Source organism: Micropterus dolomieu, linkage group LG16 (assembly GCF_021292245.1).
Source record: "Micropterus dolomieu isolate WLL.071019.BEF.003 ecotype Adirondacks linkage group LG16, ASM2129224v1, whole genome shotgun sequence".
NCBI lineage: Eukaryota > Metazoa > Chordata > Actinopteri > Centrarchiformes > Centrarchidae > Micropterus > Micropterus dolomieu.
The window spans coordinates 9756316-9772930 of record NC_060165.1 but is presented as its reverse complement, the minus strand read 5'-3'; the positions used below and the strand labels follow the sequence as shown (position 1 = coordinate 9772930).

Genomic DNA, 16615 nt, shown 5'->3' with positions numbered 1-16615 from the left:
TTAGATATTTTATACGAGAGGACTGTAAGTACAGTAATTTGAATGTATGATTTTTTAATGTACGTCTACTGAACATCTTAACACAATGTGGAACTCGTTTTTCTGTTTGTCAGGTTGGAGATGTTAAGGACAAGATGAGGGTGTTGAAAAACAGATGTATACCGTGGGTGTCTGCATGGGTGAATGTGTTCACACGTATAAGTCGACACGTCCAGCCCACATGTGAAGTCCCTTGCGGCCTTGGCAGATAAATAAAAAATTTAAATCGTGGCCATGTAGATGTGGAGTCAGGATCCATACAGGTCCTTTCTGTAAGTGGAAAGATGTTTAATCTTAAGTTCTAACAAAACTCACATGTAGCAATAACACTTTGACCTGCCTGGGGTACCTGGTCAGGTTTCATTCCTGTTGTACATCTTTGGAACTCAATATTGTTCACTGAGAGGCGATTGGAAACAAAGTTGGAAGCACTTTACAATGAAGGATTCAGTCCCAATCCAGCTTGAAGTATGCCTCAATAAAAGACAATCATCTTGTAAACATATCTAGCAGTTTGTCAAGTTGTTTATGTAAACCACTGACTCAAATCACCTAAAGCAGCATGGCTTCAGCATCAGAATTTATTTTTGTGCTCTGACTCTGCAGTGGGCTCATTTTTGGCACAGAACTCTTCAAATAAAGATGCCACCATTTTTGGCTGATGACACACATCATGGCTGACATATTGTACTGAATGTACAGTTCACATGAGGTAGCCAGACCTTGTTTTGATAAATGTGGGAAAAGGGGAAGTGGCTGGGCTGTGTGTTATCTTATCTGTGTACCGTCCAAGCCACTGACTGCTGTGTCCTGGGAGTGACAAGCACAGTTGTGTGTGTGGTAGCTGGCAGCCGCCTCGGGCCGGTCTCTCTGTGCAGGGTGAGCCTGAGAGACAGTGCAAAAATTTTTAGCTAATTCTCCCCAGGATGTTCCACTGCACTATGAAGTTGTACAAAACTGTCAGGAAAGAGAAGAAATGTTGTAAAGCAAAGTAGAGTGTAATTGCACTTAGCTCATAAGCTCTTATTTGGCTAAAGGGCAAACTGAAGACTTTAATAAAACCCTCTAAATGACATATGGGTCAATTTGGCTGCAATAACCCTTGAACATTTTGTTCCTAAATGAGATATCCTTTATTGGAAAAGGGTGAAACTTTGTCTTGCCAAACAGCACACAATGAAACAGTGAAAAAACTTTGCTTGACAAAATACTTTTACATGTTGGATTCTCTTTATTTTAGAAACAGCGATTAATGTCAAAAGTCTTTTTCCCCTCTAAAATTAATGTATTGCCACTTGGAAGTGGACTCTCCATTCTGCTGCAGCAAAGGCAACATCCCCACTCTGGCCAAACCTTTTCAGCTTTGAAGTGAGCAAGCTGATTGATTGACTTATGGACTCTGGCCAGTGTGTCCTCATTTGAACCGTCTGAATCAGAAAGGCCTCCGCTGTGGTGGGAGATAGACTCAGCTCTCTCCAAAACCGCAGCAGGTGGCCTGTGTTTGGGTCGTACACTAGCTTAGTATCAAGTTACCTCCTTATACACATGTTATCAATTAGTATAGATCTTCAGAGGGGAGGAGTCGACTGCTCATGGTTTTCTGTCTTCTCTCTTCCCTAAACCAAAGCTATGAAAAGAGAGCAACAGTAGTAAACAACAGAACCTAGCCCAATTTGCAAAAATGCAGTTTACATTTCAGCAGCTTTTGTAATCAGTTATTGTCAAAATTTTAAAAAGACCTGGGAGCAGGTGGTCTAGTTGTTGAAGCTTCTTTAGTTACATGAAAAATATCATAGCAACCATGACTGGCACCATCATAGATGCCCATTGTTGATGAATAAACTATGCATGAATACTTACATACATAACATCCAGGGATAGAAATAATGCAGGACACAGCACGGTAGTACCGGCAGATGAATTCCTGAGCAGTGAGTCAGGCGTCTGAAGACCCTGGACTCTGACTGGACCCTTCAGAGAGGAAAAAATTTGTGATTCCGAAAATCATCTGTCACTTAGTCTCATTCAGAAATATGTCTGGGTCTGGTCCTATGTGAAACACTTGTACAAACACACACTCCTTTTATACGTCTTGGCTGTCGGTGGCTCAGAGAGCTGCCTCCGGGGAAGGGTCTCCTTCCAGTCAGTTTCCACTCAGAGGGAACAAAAATACATCCTGACCTGGCTATGGAGACCATGACATCTTAGACGGTGTGTATGCAAGAGAGACAGCTCCACAGATGGAACAAATTTGTATAAATTAATGTGTAACTGTTGAGAGGGTAAAACTGATTTGATGTGAATTGCCCTTAGCTTCCATTCTTTCTGCTATGGTACTTTGGCTTGGGAGCCCAAAAGGCCTATATTGTAAAATGGCATCAGCCCTTGGTCCTTAATGTGAGGGCTGGATATTTATTGTCTTTGAAATGAAATAGTGAATGTTGCCTCAGCTTATCTGATAACAAGTCCCAACAACTTTTGCTGCATATAGTCGAGATCCTCTTGCATTCCTGTGTGGCATTACAGGAGTTCATGGTCTACTTTGATACCAGTATCTCTTCCAGTTAATGCATTGTAGTTCTTCCAGTTTCCATGTTCTTCCATTTAATGTTCTTCCAGGAACCAGAGGTCCACAATAATCAAATCTTCAACTGCAGCATTATGTGTCCCATGTGCAGACGATTCTTAAAGTTTGGTATTTGCCTGTACTCTTTCAAGACTTCATGACCTTGGCAAAAATGTAAAAAGTGGTCCAAGGAAGACACTCTAATCAATACAACATATCCATTCATCAGGTAGGCCACGTTTGCCTGACATGGTGGATCATCAAGTTTAAGCACCTGATAACCATCTGACTCCACTGTGTAGCAATAGCCCATGTATATTCCCAAATCACTGCAAAGCAAAGTGAAGAGATGGGAATTTACTTGTCAAGTCTTAACAAAAGTACAAACTAGAACAGCAGAGTGCAACAAAGCTTTGGTATTTTCTTCATTGCTAAAGATGCTTCAATGTGTCCACATCACATATGAGGCAACCTCTAATCCGCATCCTGTAATAATTTGTCAGCTTGTCATTGCTTTGGCACTGTATGTACGAATTCTGCTGCATTTTTTTGTTCTCATGCCCCAACTCGCTCTTATGCCCATACTCGTGGAAGACACAGACAAGCCAATTGGCCAAACTGGCAACATCTGTAGTCTAATTTTACTGTAGTGGAAAGCACCCAGTTGTTTCAATGCATTTTGCATCACTTTATCAGTGTAATCGATCATGTCAATAAACATAGAAATGATAGTCCTCCACCCGTAATATGTGCCACATTAATAGAATTTATATACACTGCTGTACAACCTGGGGGCACTTCAAATACCACCTGCGGTATTGAATATGTACAACAGTTGGAGAACCGCTGCAGAAGATAAATGAAGTAATTGAACAATTTAGCCGTTAATTTTTGGAACCAATTTGCTGATAAATATGAGCTGGATTGGCCACTTCTAATGTAGGCGTAAATAACGCACACAAATTGTGTTTTATTGCCATTAAATCCAGATGTTCAGTTATGGGAGCATTCGGGGTAACAGGTACTGTAGGGCCTGTAGCCTCGTCAGGAACTCTCTAAATCCCTCAGCTCTCAGCCCTGGTCCTGATACAGCTCATTAAACTGTGATTATACTGCTCCCAAGGGTTTGGGCCCAGGACCAGCTCATTATAAAGGCAACAGAAAACAGAGCTCACAGAATGAATCGTAATGATGCAGTGTGCCTCCAATCACTATCATCTACTATGCTAGTTTGTCTCAAAACAAAGAACTTTGGATTTGGAGATTGGACTTAAAGAAACGTTTGAGCTTATGTAGTGTGTAAAGAAACATTCCCCAGGAACCTGGGTGCTACAGGCTTTTACCCAGAATTAGCGTCTGGCTGACCCCACGCGCCCTCTCGACCACTCTGCTTTCGAGCTAATGGGGTGCTCCACCTCTCATCTATCGCATGCAGTTATAGGGGATCTGGGAGGACCTGCAGCACATGCGAGGAGTCCGGTCAAATTAACCTGACCTGATCAAGAACAGATTTTAAACACAGGTGTTTGAGAGGAAATGCCAGGGAGGTCCAGTTCTCACATGAGTCTTTTAATCAGGATGTTCCACCACTTGGCAAAAGTTACACTCCAGGTGCTCACGTTTATAAAGATAATGTCATAAAAAACAGAACAGGTATTCATTTATACTCGTTAACGTTATGTTTAAATTGAGACATCTAACCCATGTTAATTTTATATAAACACACCACATTTGAATTGGAACTGGTGGAATAGCTAGTGTAGGTTTTTTTAAAGAAAATTACTACCTTCTTCCAAATGACCCTTCCAAAAATACTTACACCACAAACTGCTACTGTTTGACTTTTATCATCTTTGGCCACACAAACCCAATTTGACTGTCAGTGTTATTTATGCTCAGTGTTATAGATGAGAGGATAGATACCACTTCATATCTGTACGCTAAATGTGAAGATACTGCCGGCAGTTGGGAAGCTTAGCTCAGCAAGCTGGAAGCAGGCTGAAGCAGCTAGCTAGGCTATGTTCAAAGGAAAAACAATAAAACCACCACCTATTTTACACTTTGTTTTTTATACAGATTAAACAAATGAGATACAATGTGTACATTGTACAATGTTAGAGAACTTTAAAGGTGCCGGTAGACAATTTTGCTTCCTTTCGAGAGAGCAGGGCTAGCTGTTTCCCCTGCTTTATAGGCTTATGTTAAGCTAAGCTAACCGACTGGTAGCTGTACCTTCAAGTTTAGTGTAGTTATGAGAGTGGTATCAATCTTCTCATCTAAGTCTTGCCAAGAAAGCAAGTTTATGTCCCAAATTAAGGAATTAAGCAACTAAACCAAATATTGACTCTGAACAAAAATGACAATAAACACAATTGGTCTGTTAAAGATGGAAATAAATATATGAGAGATAGAATATACAGAAGTCACTCAAACACATGGTTACCCAGGCTCCATTTCACTACTCTAAGAGTTGCACTGAAACCACTTCACTGCCATTAATCATCATCATTTCAACAATCGCTCTCTCTTGTCTGTACCTCTGTTCACCTACTTCTGCTTGGTATTTCAAGCAGGCAAAGATTAGAAGTGGTGTCAAGTATCCTGCTCAACGTCTGGCACTGTAACCTTCCTCCCATGTTTTGACAGTCATTAATGAGTGCAGATAATGCAGTGACTGAGAGTGTTAAAGCCTCTAATGGAGAGCACATCCAAATGTATGCCAAAACAAGCATTCTTTGTGAAGAGAGGACAGGATGTTACTGTAATACCTTTGACTGGTGCCAGACTGTGGGGATTGGCCTCGATGATAGCTGGATGCAGTGGATGCCAGGCTGAATACCAAGACAGTGAATTTACAAAAGACACAGGCCAAGGAAACAATGGCTTTAACAGATACCAATAAAGCCTTGAAAAGGTTATAAATGTAATTAAACCTTCTGTAGCTGGGGGCCAATCATTTTTGTCTTGTCTGGCATATTTTTGTAAACATTCATGTATATATTAAAAATGGTAATGTGTAATCAACATGGGGTGTTTTTGTTCTCCTCTCCCCGCAAGCTGCATGGGTTTATGGATGGTCAGTTGGTTGGTCCACCACTTTGATCCAGGCTCAATAACAATTGGATGGATTGGCATGAAATTACAGTCATTTGTGGTGCCTAGAGGATGAATCCTAATGACTTTGCAGATTCCCTGACATTTCCTCTAACGCCACCATGAGCTCGACGTCTGTGGTTTTGAGTGAAGCGTCTCAACAAATTCCATGAAATTTGGTACACACAATAATGTTCCCTTCAGCATGACTTGTAATTACACTGGTCCCTTAATTTTTTATTTAGCACCATCATTAGGTCTGTTGATGCCTTAATACCTGCAAAATTCCCATCGGACTTAGCTTTACATTAGCGAAAGTAGGAATTCTAACACAGTACACTAAGACGGTGAACATAGTCAAATTTATATTAGCTAAACTCAGCATGTCAGCATTGTCATTGAGACTATGTTTGCATATGTCATTGGCATTTAGCTTAGAGCACTGCTGTGCTGTGCTAAGTATCCCGCAGAGCCACTAGCATGCCTGTAGACTCCCATACCAAAACCTTAAATTTAATTTAATGAATTTACCCTAGCCCTAGCATAGTTTTTGCTAAAATCAACTGAGAAAATCTGACTCTAGTCTGACAAATCTAAAATTATATTAACATTTAAATAGATTAACACAAAAATGTGTGCGTTTCACATGATAACACATAGAGTAACTGATAAAAATATACACATACATACATGCGCATTTTTCTTCTGTTGTACAGTTTTACGAAGCACAACTGGTTTTAATTACATGTGAATTTTACTACATATTACTACAAGACTTTCCCCGGTATTATGATTCAGGTGTTACCTCCAAAAAATCTGCAGTGACCCAATGCAGCATTTCTTCCTTTGTATTTTTCTGTAACTTTTCTGTTTAATTTATAGTGAAGTCTGCTGATCTTTTTCTTCAGTATTGTTTATCAGTGTATTTCTGCACTAAAGCGAGACAGAAAGAGGAGAAATGGAGGGGCACGACATGAGCCAGATTTAAATGCACAGCACTGTGGTCACATTCCATACATGCCAGCCTGCTTGAGTAGCCAGGACACCAAGGCCTTAAAAATGAAACGTTCTTTAACTAAGTGTGAAATATGAACGATACTGTAGAGCTGAGACGCAGGACAGAAGCCCGGAGCAGCACTCCACCTCATTCCGGAGAGAGCTCATGTGTCATGTTCTCCGGGCTTTGACTCAAGTATTATACAGTGCTGGATCTACACCATGAAAGGGTGGTAACCGCTGTCCTGTTAACAAAACCGAGTCTGTGTACCGGATGTGTTTATTTTAAAATCTCCAGTAATTACTTAACTATGCCCTAAAGATATGCTCGACAGAAGAAGAATGCTGTGTGTATATTTAGAGTAAATGCTGGGATAGTTACAGTCAAAACACTATATAGCAGCGCTAATACACCCCTGACATTAAAATGAACGGCTTCCTGGCACTAATGTGCTGGAAAGTCATTCAAGGGAGACCTCGGCACTCATTTTCTATTAACGTTACACAGAACATTTTCAAATCTGCGCTGCTGAGAGCTGTGGTTGGTTTGCCATTGGGAGAGCTTTCAAACAATGGACAGAAGGGGTTTCCGTTGCTTTATGATGGAGAACCTGAGCCGTGGCTGCCTGCCATCCACAGCGCACGGGGCCGCAGTTAAGAGGAAGGAGCTGGCACCAAACGCAGAAAGGTGAGGGTACACACTCAAATGCGAAGGCACACACGTCACTTTGATCTTCAAAGCGGTTTGATGTTCTTGCTGAAAAGACAGAATAATCTGGTCCCGTGGTGTGTTTTATCCATTAGGATGGCCAGGCCAGTGAGCTGACTTTAACAGTGAAGATGATTACCAAAGCAAAAAATAAAATGTTCCCTGCAGTTATACCACTAATCATTATCTTTTATTCTTAAGAAAATCTCATTAGACCAAACAACATTGTATGTAAACCTAACAGCTAAAATTTCTATTGAAATTCGTGGTGAGACTCTTGAAATGATGGTCAACCAACCCAGTCAAGTGGTTCAACAGTGAAAGGAAAAACTCTCTCTCATTTGCTCTTGCGCTCTCTCACTGACACACACACACACACACAGCCTTGTGTCACTATCTTCGTGGGGACCTGTCATTGACATAATGCATTCCCTAGTCCCTTACCTTAACCTTAACCATTACAAGTAAGTGGCTAACCCTAACCCTAACTTTTACGTAATTCTAAACCCAACCCTAAAACCAAGTCTTAACCCTCAAACAGCCCTTTAAACTTGTGGGGTCCAGCATTTTGGTCCCTACAAAGCTTTCGGACCCCACAAGTATAGTGGGCTCCTGGATTTTGGACCCCAAGTAAAACAAGCCCACACACACTTAGGGGAAGCTTGTTTTTTACAATATTGTGACTTACTTATCACGGGAGGTCCAGACTTCTGCCATATGCTGAGCCTGCAGGTGCAGGAAGCCTACGGCTCTAAACACTGGGCACATTTGGGTCTATCACACGCCGCCTTTTGATACTCGACACAAAGTGTTGACTTAAAAGGCTTGTTGCATTTTCTAAGCATTCAGTAAAGCATTCAACTGAACGGGAGCCAAATGTCTTTGTAACCAAACAGCAACAAGGGTCAGGGGGTTTAGATTGTGACGATTTTGATAATTCAGTCTATGAATGCGCTGGAAAATATATTTCCCAGCAGATTAATGTTACATCTTTGCACCTTTATTCTATGAAAGCAATTTCAAAAATGTCTTCTTGATTCTGATAATAGCAAATGATTGGTATATTGTTTCTATGTTTATTGTAACTTGAGGTGTGGACGTATCTAAATCGGGAGTTGCAATGAAATCAGAACGAATGAATCAAACTTCATTCAATCCAGCTGCATGTTTTTCAAAAAAGTAAGAAATTTTAAACCGGGTGAGATACAATTTCTTTGTGTTTTTCAGTGTGGTCCATAATTGTTCTCAAATCCAGATTGCTTACATCTTCACTCTCAACAGGGCTGACACATGAAGTGGAGGCTGTCAATGTCTCAAAGAATACTGAAAGAAAATGATGTGAACCATATGATGCAAATGAAAAGTGTATGTTTTTTTCACTCTCTGTACAGCTGTGCATGCTGATTAAAAACACTTACTGTACCCTTTGAACACTTTTAGTGTGATTAAAAACATGAAAGGGCTTTTCACTGGAATCTTAAGGTTGAATCTGAAACCTCATCTCTGACAAAAAAGTGCAGGCTGCAGAATGTAATAAACACTAAAGGTTTGAAACAAGGCTACTCTGACAAATATTGTGTTTGGAGGGCAGCCAGATTCTTGTGCCGATGACTCTGTGCCAGAGGCAAAACTCATCCAAGCCCAGAGTACTCTCAAGTGGGCCTGAGTTGTTGTTTTGGAGTTTGAGGTAAAAGAGAATAGGCCAAAGGAGTGTGAGATAAGCTATTAAAATCCACTCAAAACACAACCACAGAACCGTTAGAATGTGTGTTTTTTCAAAATTTACACTGAACAGAGATATCAGGCCTTTTTGAATATTAATAGGCCATATAGGAACAGTTGTATTACGGTCCACATGCAGGTAATCCTGGTTTAGCCCAAACTCATCTAGCTTGGCTTAGTCATTCACGTACTGCGTGCTGCCCCATTGTTGCGCTGTATCCCGGCCTTTGTGTACCCTTTCACCAGAAGGGACTTTTTGGATACTTTGAGTTTGTGCCAGCATGTCTGTTAGCTTTCATACCATGCATATTTGCCTTTAGAAAGTTTGGTAAAGACATCTGTAAGTAATCAGTATGCATTAACAAGCTACCCCTTCAATTACATTAAAGGTACAGTTTGACATTCGGGGAAATACCATTACTCTCTTTCTTGCCGAGAGATAGATGAAAGGAGTGAAACCACTCTCATATCTGTAGCCTACGCTAAATATGTAGATGGAGCCTGAAAAGCCGGGGGAAACTGCTAGCCTGGGTTTGTGGTTTAACACAGCGTTATGTGTTACCCAGCAACCTTGTGGCAAAACTCCAAACCGTATGTAACGTGTTAATTAGTGAGCTTTAGAGGTGCTGGTTGGCAGATTTGTTACCCTGGGAAAAGCTAGGCTAGCTGCTATTCCCTAGTTTAAAGTATGTATGCTTTGCTAAGCTAATCAGCTCTGTTGCTTCATACTTTATGTACAGACAATCTCAATCTGCACAAATCTCCCAAAATAGGAAATGAATCCTTTAAGCTGGGTTGATATAACTATAACTGCAGTAAAATACTATTTTAATGTAACTTAACAAACTCATATTAACATAGTGTGTGTGTGTGTGTGTGTGTGTGTGTGTGTGTGTATAGCTCGAGGCCTCTGTCATCTTTCCCAGGCTCCACTGTCACACAAGCATACAGTCACGTCTCAAGCTAAGGTATTTCCTCTGTCATTATTATCATTATTAATAATATTTCTTTTCATAGCGACCTGGTGAGGACCCCTGTGCTTGGCTGCATAGCTTGCATTTTTACACACAAGCTGTTTATACAGCTGCGTATCCTTCGGAGCCCGGTTTGGGCCGAGTTGGGTAACGCAGATGTTTGGGTGCCATCTGGTTGCTCTGGCTCCCAGCAGAACTCAGCTGGACATGGATTTCACGGTTGACGAAGAGGGCAGAAGGTAGATATGGTCTCAGAGAGATGAGAAGTGTACAGTGTGGGAAATGTCAGAATAAGAGGAGAGGAAAGAACAGGAGAAACAGGGGAAGGGAGAGGAGAGGAGGACAGAAGTGTGATGAGAAAGAGCAGAGTGCTGAGAAAATGAAAGGGGGTTTAGCTAAGAAGTGATGGAGGAGGGGGTTAAAGTAGTGAGAGAAGAGAAGAGGGATTTAGGTGTGTAAGGAGGCAGTAAGTGGATATAGGGCAGCAGTGGCAGTTGCATGTAGGGAAGGAAAAGAGGCTGTAGTGGGAGAGACGGAGGGGTGGATGGTGGGAACTTAGCGTGTGAAACTGTGGGCATTAGGAAGCAGGAAACAGCAGGTCGAGGGCGACACAGTGCAAAAGTTGCAATAAACTCACATATGTAATGATCATTTTCTCACTAACTTGAAAAATAACACAGTTCTCTCTGTATGGTGAGTAAGATTTATAACTCATGCTTCATTGAAATACATTAAACACACAGTCTATAGCTTCCAGAATGTAAGTACAGCAAGAACAGTGACAACTTTATTAGTAAAGATATATAGATTATTTATCACAGGTGACACACTACTAATACACGCCATCTTTGCATCATTATAGCCAAATCCCAGCCTGTTCCTGTTCCACTAGTTTAAATATATAACACTTCTCTAGAGCTACGCTAACAGCTCAGTGAGGCTATACATAGGCACAACAATTATTTTAAGTACATGCTAATGTCAGCATGCTAACATGCTCACAGTGACAATGTTGATGTTTAACTGGTAAAATGTTTACCATGTTCACGCTCTTAATTTAGGGCGTTATCATGCTAACATTTGCTAATTAGCAGTAAATACAGCTGAGGCAGATCATTATCATTTTACAGGATTTTGGTCATAAACCAAACTACTAGACAAATTACATTTTTTATATCACGGTGGCGCTAGATGAAAAGTTAAGGAATTACAATCTGGGTAAAGTGAATGTCTGAACAATGTTTTTAATCACAATCCTAATAGTTGTTGAGATATTTCAGTCAGAGCCAAAGTGGTGGAACTCTTTAAAGCCATGCAAGTTTCTGTAGTGTAGTGGTTATCATGTTATCACGCGAAAGGTCCCCAGTTCGAAGCTGGGCAGAAACATTTCTCTGTGGTGGTGGTGATGGCGCAATGGATACAATACCTGCCTTTAGTGTCAGCAACCAGGGTTCAATCCTCCACTGTGACCCACTCGCCATTGTGTCCCTTAGCAAGACACTTAACCCCTAGTTGCTCCAGAGGTGTGTGACCTCTGACATGTATTGTAAGTTGCTTTGGATAAAAGTGTCAGCTTAATGTAAGTAGTTAAAACTATTTTATGTGAGTCTGAGAGATTGTCAGTCAGAAAAGTGTCAATAATTGATCAAAGTCAATTCTAGTTCTTACAGGTAAAGATCTCTGTAGACCTATGCAGAGAATGGTGTAACCCCCATAAACTATATTTAAAGATGGATGATGCTTCTCCACTTCCTCTCTGAGACTTGCATTCTGGAAGCTATAGCCTGTGTGTTGAGAGGGTTTAAATGAAGCACGAGTTATAAATCTTACTCACAGTACAAATAACTGTGTTATTTTTCCAGTCAGTGAGAAAATGAACATTACATGTGTGAGTTTTTTTGTAACATTTTTCCACCTCGACATGCTGTTTCCTGCTTCCTAATGACCACCGTTTCACCCACAAGCCAAAATATGCCGTATATGGGCGCTGCCATCTTGCTCTGGTGACGTCATTTGGAGCCATATTCTACGCAGGCGTGATAAGGGTTAGAGATGTGGTATCGAAGTCAACCTCATTTGGGTTGAGCGAGTACTCAGCCGTAACAAGTCCGGTACAGATAATGTGAGTACGAGTATCATTAGAGTAAAATGTGTCAATATGCGTTCTCAAATAAACAATAAATATATGAACTTTTATAAAAAAGTTAGTTCTGTAAATAGTTTTATAATAAATACAGCAACTTCTGATCAATCAATATAAATTTCAGCCTTAAATGAACAACTTCCAGTTAGTCCCACCCATATCCAGTTTAAGACCAGCCAAAAGTTTGGTACCTGGTCGACTCAATCATGAGCAGGGTGATAGAACAACTTAAAATTATAGAAATATATGGCTATACCTGTACTGCAGCCAGCCATCAAGGAGTGATTAAAATGTTTTCGCTTCACTTTTGGGGAGCTGTCATGTCGTCTGTCTTTATTTAAAGTCAATGGTAACATCTGGTCACAGAGGCTCGCAGAACAGCCAATGCACACAACTTCCAAATCTCAACAAAACGTCACACAAAGGTATTGGTTGACACAACCCCTGACAAGAGCCGTCCTCGAAGAATTAAAAAAAAAAAATAAACGTTACAAGTTATACATTATTACGAAGCACAGGGGTTACTAATCCACGTGAATTGCCAAACCGTAGCAGTGGACTTAATTTCATGACCACGGTTTAAACATTGTAATCTCCGGGACATGCAAAATTGTCCTTAAAATGTTTTAAATATTAAATGATAAATTATCCAGTACAGTAACGTTAGTTACTTACTTTGCAGCTGCTGCTGTTGTCAGATCTCGTTCACCTCATACATTGCAACCATCCAAAAGGGCTGATGTCATGAAGTTTTGTGCACTCAGTCTCCATGCATGGGGCTAAGGCAGCAGTCGGTAACAAGTTAACATATAATGCAAAAGACCCTGGTCTCTCTCGCTTCGATTCAAGACACCCCACCAACTGTTCGCACCCCAGGAAAGAGCACCTCAAGCATGAAAGGCAGCTATGACAACGTCTAACAGCGGGATAACAGGCTAGTACTCTACACACACTCAAGGACGTCACTTTGTGTTGAAAAGTGGTGGGGACATAGGGACTCAGATAAGGGGTGTGAAGAGACAATTAGATTGAGAGAAATCACGATAAGCGATTTTAGGTTCACAAGAACGAGATGAAAAGATCCTTAAACAGTGTTTAATTTATAAACTCAATGCCAGATGAGCAGGGGTCTGGTGGGCCCTCCCCCAGGAAATTTTGATCATTAAAATCTTCATTTCCTGCATTCTGGTGAAAGTTTCTGAAATGTTTTTATTTATGTAAAAGGAAACACAACATTCAGGAAGCACGTGACATTTTAATGCAGCTCTCAGGCATTCTGTGTTACTTTCAGATCTGTTTCTCTTGTAGATCAACTTTACTCATGTAAGATCATCCATCATGATTTAGTCTTTCCTCCTCTTTTGTCAGGTTCACAGGAAGAGGACGGAAAACTAGGCCAAAAAGAAGTCAAGAAGTTAAAGTTACTGATTGGTGCATGCACGTTTTTGGGTCATTTTATGATCAGTAGGTTGTTTTGTTTTTTTAGTTACTTTTCTTTAGTTAAGTTACTTTTGTTGGACAATGCACATTTGTTTCTTCTATATTTTAAATGCATTGCATGCAGGCATTTTCATTTGTTATTTAACTGTGAGCTATCTTTCAGAATGTTTTTTCTTTAACAAATTATGCTTTAAAAAAGTGGTGGGGACAAAATCAGCCATTTCAAAAAGTGCCCTCAGTGTAAATGACACCTATATACAGTGTCCCCCCTCAAAAGTTATTCCCCACTGTCTGTCGTCGCATGCCTCTTTGCCACTTGTCGATCCGAGCATGGTGGTATCAAAAATAATGTCCCCCAAAAGCTGGGATGTGATCACACAAGTGTTTTTTGCTACACTTGGTTGTTGGCAAAGGAGGGTTGGCCAGTTCTTTCATTTGCTGGTGGTTGTTTCTCAGCCATTGTGTTTGCAAAACTTCTGAAGCCTCGCACTGATGACATTGAGCTTGAGTGAGTGAAAGCATGCACGAGGAGGGGGGCTACGCAGCGTGTGCATGAGCAGTGATTGACACTGCGTTATTGACTCCTCCTGGTTCTGATTGGTTGTTTTGACTCCAGTGTGATGAATACTTTCAAATGGCATTAGGAGCAGTAGCAGGAGCCAGAGGAACCAGATTTTTTTCCCACAGATTATCTGTCTTATGGACTACTGTCAGGATATAGTTTGAGTTTCAGCAAATATGCTGATATGTTTTTTTTAACTTAAAGTTACCTACTGATCTTGTAATAATCTGTTTCCACGTATTTTGAATCCTTTCGCATGGATTTCCACATTATATGTCCTTGGGGAGCTTCATACTTACAATGTACTACTATATAAGAAACAGCCACATGTGCGTGTAGCTCTGTATCACAAGCAAGCCTTGAAAGGACCTTACAAGCAAATTCCCTAACCCTAGCATATCCAGTTTAGGTCAAATGAATCCTCAAATTGATCAATTTACGATTATTCAGTAAATATTTAAGTGATGTAATTTGTGCTTGTGTGTAGTTGTGCTTAATGCCACATTGGTATTGGAGCACTCAGACTAAATTTCCATTCATAAAGAAATCTGATAAAGATGTGTATAACACACACACAACAAAACATAAACTTTTCAAGCTTTTTGAACATGAAAAAGTACATTCTTAACTGCTCTTGACTCATGAACTTTTACAACAATGAACAAAATATGCATGTGATATCGCCAGAAAACATTGATCTGAGAACTGTTCTTCACCATACTGAAAAGATTATACATTTTGATTGCAAACATATTCCCAGCAGGTTTTTGTTGAGTGAGTGAATTAGTCAGTCAATCAGCACTACAGCTGTATCATGTTGAAAGAGGGTCGAAAGGATGAAACATCTGGACAATTACTGCTCTGCAGGCTTTTGAACAACAGTCATGTGACTTTGGCACAGTGAGGTCTGTGCCATCTGACTTGTCATACTTGTCTGATGGTTCCATCTGGACCACAAATGACAGAAAAACATGATTATGCTGCACACACTGCTTAGAAATATGTAATCAGTGCAGGAAGCCCTTCTTTTGGCTTCAGTGCTTGTGATTTTCTGACAGAATCCATAAGAAATAGGCCAAGCTTTCTGGTAGTTTAGGTAGCAACATGATTGCAGAAGACAGTTTGGAAAGCTAAGTAGAAAGTAGAAAGCTAAGTTCTCATTTTTTTTGTCCACTTCCTTTTCAGTTTTGGAACAAACAAGGCAATTGGTGAATCCTTGTCAAAACAATTCAGAGTTCCCTTAAATAAAAATGATATTGATGTTGTCATAATCAAACCCATGGAGGGATCCCTATCACAGTAAATGCCAACTTTGTCCTTGAACTTTTTGAAATAAGTATGATTTCCTACCAGACGACTACTGGCCCACACGAGGAAATGGAAGTTCCTGTGATAGATGTGTTAAAATGGCATATCGGCCTACTCCATTGAAAAGTCAATGTACTGTCTGCGAATTGTAGCCTTGGGCCACGTCAGTCCCTCCCTTCTCACTGCCTTTCCTGTCTATGCCACTGCCACTCTTTGATTCAGCTCAGCTGTAATAACAATAAATCAGAGGTTTACAGGTTGTTTAGGGTGGAGGGGAAGGATGGAGGACTGGAAAGAACGTGGGAGTAGAACTTTATTTCATTTAACCTTCATTTTGCTGGATCCCATTGAGATTAGCAGTCTCCTTTAACAACAAAAATAAACCAGGGTTCACATGAGTGAATAAGACATTTAAAAGACAATCATAAATCTATCACGTGTAAAAATACACATAAGCAATAGAAGAGTTAGAGGAAGGACAACTATTTTTTGATTTTTTTGATGAAGCAGAAATTGGAAATAGAAGTGTGAGCGGAGAGTCATTATCCTCCCAGATAATGGTGCAGTTTTAGTGGGCACACTTAATAGAAGCTTATCCTGAAAGAACTTCCTTGAGAGTTGTTAAAGGAAAAGTCCAATGTTTACAGCCCCAAAGGAAAAAATGACCAGAATATAACCTGCAAGGTGTTGAAATGGTTGATGATTGAAACCAATGACTCAGCTATTGTTTTGGCAAGTATTGACAGTAATGGCTTTGAAGTCATGTTCCAGGGTTGGTTCCCTTGGCCTTTTACAACTCTGATCCCCATCACCCCAACTGGATGCCACAGTTTTCCACTTCCAGATACCCCTGGACTTAAGATTTTGAGAGACCAAGGGAGGCTATCTCACAACTGGCTTTCGGTTTTCCACAAACAGGGGTGTCCCATGTCCTTGTGCAATTGAAAGCTAACAAACTGATTAATATACATTTAAACCTACGTATCTAGGAGATGAAGAACTAAGGCATGGAGCTGTTGTCTTAACCATGTCACATCCGTCCACCAAGGCAGGTTTTCATGGT

At 40.5% G+C, this 16615-nt stretch overlaps 1 long non-coding RNA gene across 2 annotated transcripts; it reads right to left on the bottom strand.

Annotated features, from left to right (window-relative positions):
* Positions 1-1293: 1293 nt before the first annotated feature.
* LOC123985210 lies at positions 1294-5426 on the bottom strand. Of its 2 annotated transcripts, none has more exons than XR_006828632.1 (3): positions 5374-5426; positions 1900-2010; positions 1294-1666 (listed from the first exon to the last, which is right to left on the bottom strand). It is a non-coding gene; the product is annotated as an uncharacterized LOC123985210 (long non-coding RNA). The 2 variants fall into 2 exon arrangements; XR_006828633.1 differs by lacking the exon at positions 5374-5426 and adding an exon at positions 5143-5216.
* Positions 5427-16615: the final 11189 nt, after the last annotated feature.